At 32.6% G+C, this 4178-nt stretch overlaps 1 non-coding gene across 1 annotated transcript; it reads left to right on the top strand.

Annotated features, from left to right (window-relative positions):
* The first annotated feature begins 247 nt into the window (after positions 1–247).
* LOC136312290 (U1 spliceosomal RNA) lies at positions 248–411 on the top strand. Its single transcript, XR_010726921.1, has one exon. It is a non-coding gene; the product is annotated as a U1 spliceosomal RNA (small nuclear RNA).
* Positions 412–4178: the final 3767 nt, after the last annotated feature.

Consider the following 4178-nt stretch of genomic DNA (forward strand, 5'->3'; position numbering starts at 1 on the left):
TGATCCTGGGATTGCCAGTTTGATCCCAAGGACGTGAGCTCCACTGGCCCTGAGCTCCAATAAGGGCTTAATCCCAAGGGTGCTGGCTTGACCCCAAGGTCACTGTTTGAGACCTAGTCAGGGCACGTATGAGAAGCAATCAATGGGTGCTCAACTAGGTGAAACAAGTTGATGCTTCTATCTCTCTCTCTCTCTCTTAATAATAATAATAATAATAATAACAACACACACATATTTTAAAAAGGACATACTTACCAGGCAGGGGAGATATCACCATCACAAAGGTAGTTTTCTCAGAGTGAGGCTAATCCATTGCACTCCGGATGTGCTTCCTCCTGTGATTTCCCCAAACGTGAGAAACTCGACTGTATAATTTGTGCTAGTGGAAGACTGCATTTGTGCTCCCCTCTAAAATAATAGAAAAAGAGAGAGAAATAAAAGAAAAAGAACAGACTGTATTATCAACTAATAAAGAAATTAAATCAGTGGTTCAAAAATCTTTCCAGCAAGAAAGAACTAACTGCAGATTGGCAGGGATAAAAACAAGCAGTTAAGAGGCTATTGCAGGAATTGAGAGGAGATTAAAATAGTGGTTTGGACAAATATTGTAGTAGTGGAGATGGTGAGAAGTAGTAGAATTTTAGAGCCAACAGACATATTGGATATGAATTTTGACGGAGGTGGTGTTGATGATATTTTTTAAGATTTTGGCATAAGCAACTGGAAGGGTAGAATTTCCATCATCTGAGTTTTAGAAAACCACAGATAGATAGATATGATTTGGAAGGTAAAATCATGAGGTCCTGTTTGATAATGGAAAGTTGGAAATGTCTGTTAGATATTTAAATTGACATTTTGAAAAGACAATTGACAATATGCATCTGAAGCTAAGTGAGCAATCAGGACTGAAGATAAACATTTAAGAGCTGTTAGCAATTATTTTAAATTCATTTTCCTAAATATTTATTATAAATTTTTTCAATATACAAAAAATTGTACAAGTTAATTCATCCCTAGTGATTCAACATCAATTTACTAAATAAAATGGCATTCTGCTATAAGTCACAATATTAATGATTCATGTCTGTCTCCTCTGCATCTATTCCAAATGCATTTAAAGGACAATATTATTTATCAAAACTATATTCATTTTTTCTCATTTATCCAAAATATATATGATTTTTATTACTATTTCTTTCTCCAAAATAGAATATAATCAAAATTCAAACACTGCTCTTGGTTATTATGTCTTTTACTTAAAAGGTTATTTCACATTTTTGTCATGACATTGACTCTCCTATGTAACCAGGCCAGTTTGCTTAAAGAGTACCCAGTATTTCATATTTTTCTAATTGTTTTTTATTATGTCATTAATATATTTTTATGTTGCTTGCATTTACTGTAAAGTGAAAATTAAATCTGTGTTAATTCTGTTTGGGTTAAAGACACATTACAAGATAACTTAATTGATGAAATTGTGTACTTTGTAGTATGTCATAATTAGAAAGAACATAATTTCAGTTCTTTTCACTACTAGTAATGTACATTTAACCACTCCTTGAGGGGAGGGGGTGATAAACATTTATTTACATTGTAAAGATACACACACAAAAAGATACAGATGCACACACATTTTTAAAGCCTTTGTGTCTGTATGTTTTTGTAGAGAAGGAAGGATGATCTTTTTTGTTGTTGTTGTATGATTATCCTTTCTCCAACAATTTTTTTCTTAATGGTTGTAGCAATTAATGATCCTTGCCTGAAATAGTTATTACTGTGAACTGCAAAATTGTAATTTCAACTCTTAGTATTTTATGTAATATATATTTGCTAGCATTATTCTATAAAGAGCTTTTTGTTATCACCAAAAAATAAAAGACTCATTTCTTTATATAAAGATAAGACAAATGCTTTTACTTTAATTAAAGTTTTAGTGAAATAGTCTATTCCAATGATGGCAAGTTCCTTTTCTCATTCTACTTTAAAGTATCTCTATTCATTCTTAGGTTTGTATTTACTCTATATTATGCTTAGAGTTAGTAATAGTTTTGTATTCAACTGTGGGTAGAGCGCAGAGCACATTCCTAGCAGCTGTGGCTGATGCAATGCTGTGAGAATACTCCATCTCCCAGAAGCCTCCTGGGCATACCCAGGAAGGAAGCTTGCCCACTATAAGGAAGTGACTCAGCACCAACCATGCAGCTCCCTGATCTTTTCAGGCATTGGCTTTAAGGAACACGCTGTATCACCCTATAGGCTGAACCTATCTATATAAGCTCGTTTACTTCCTGAATAAAGTGGATCTGCATCACTGAACCTGGTCCCCGGAGTCGAGTCTCTGCGTCTCCATTGTCCTCACCCCCGGCAGGACTTGTCCACATTCAGCGTTTTCAAAATTTGCCTAAAAGGAGCCCTTTCTAAACAGGCTTCTGTATCCCTTTGACACATTCCAATTAATTTTAGGTACTTCCTTTCTCTCTGGCAAATAAGATGTCCTAACATCACGTTCCTGAATGTTGCCTGAGAAGACAACAACCATTTCTTCAGATATCCCATGGAAAATGGTATTTAAAAACCAATATCTGCCTCTAAGTATGCTCATTGCTACTGATCTATTTACTTCTAGGTTTTCCCAGTGGAAAAATTAAATAAAAAATAAGTTTTAAATTGATATTTCTGATACAATATTTCAGGACTTAACTGTTGTTGAGTTTTCATAAAGCTACTTACAACCTACAATGTTCTTGTATAATAATGACTTTGCCAGGTGACATATATCCCAAGATAGAGCTATCTAAATCTTCCCATACCAAATTTGTCATTATTTCCATATCTTAGAGAAGTTTGATGAATGGAAGAAGGAGAAGGAGAGTCTCAAACAGATTGAAATATATTGAGGAATTGTTGGCTCAATGGCATTTTTTTTCAGACTATGTTTCTGCAGGAAAAATGGGATAGGAGCAGAGAGTGAAACAGGAACAAAAATCTTTTCCTCTTTCGGCTGTGTAGTTTTAGAAATTAGCACAATAAACTATATGAGTAAATATGCATTATTAAAAATATCCTTTAAAAACTTTTCAATATTCTATATTTATTCATTGCAATGTGATTTTCTTCATTTTAATTTCTAACAAAATCTCTAAGTCCACAGGATACTTAAAAATTTCTGTATCTAATAGACCCTTTTTAATCCTGACCTTACTTGATACATTTGTGACATATTACTAGATTCAACTCTATAAGAAGTTATGTTTTTTTGGAGTTTCTATGACACAACTCTTTTTCTCTTATCTTCTTTCTATCTTTTTGGCTGCCTTTTCTTAATTTCCTTTAAGTAGCTCTCTTACTTTGCCATTCTTTAAAGCCACTATGCTCAAATTCATCCATTGGTGCTCTATTTCAATATTTGCATTTCCTTTATTTAATCAATACACTTTAATTTGTTACTGTTCACTAGATATAAGACAGTTATAATTTATTATTTGCTTACCTAATGAAAATAAACTGATAAAAAACTGTATTAGCACATCAAAAGTTGTCCTTTTGTTCATGGACCAATGTTTTTCTATAGCTGATTACTGGTGATTAGATAGAAGCAAGGCAAAATACTTGGGGCTTTTAATAAAAAAGAAAGTAAATTACAAGACCAAGTTTCAATAATTTCAATTAGAATTTAGACACTTTAAATATGACTCAATCATCTTTGCTGGACTTATTCTGTGCAGAGATATTTGAATTCTAATTTGATTTTACAAATGAAAATAGAACTTGAAAGATGATTCTTAAGTTATCCTTCAAAAATAATTGTCCTTTAAATGCATTTGAAATAAATGCAGAGGAGACAGACGTAGCACTTTGAATGGATCTTTGTACACTGCATGAATAATGATAATTGTGGTGTCATACTTAAACAGATGAGATAAATTTAATCGACAAATGGGCTGCCAGGGAAATGACTTTCAAACCCACATCTCATTTATTCAAGGTTATAACTATGATTTGTTTGCAATCAAATTTCTTTGTTCACCTTTGCTACCATTTGTTTTACTCTTTATAATTCTACTCCAAAATTACATAGTTATCAACATTATTACCAAAATATGATGGGTTATTTTTTGGGGGGTGGTAGTGTATATATACTCTACATAATTAAATGAAAAACAAAATTTATGAAGCAG

This window comes from Saccopteryx bilineata, chromosome 8 (genome assembly GCF_036850765.1).
Source record: "Saccopteryx bilineata isolate mSacBil1 chromosome 8, mSacBil1_pri_phased_curated, whole genome shotgun sequence".
Classification (NCBI taxonomy): Eukaryota; Metazoa; Chordata; class Mammalia; order Chiroptera; family Emballonuridae; genus Saccopteryx; species Saccopteryx bilineata.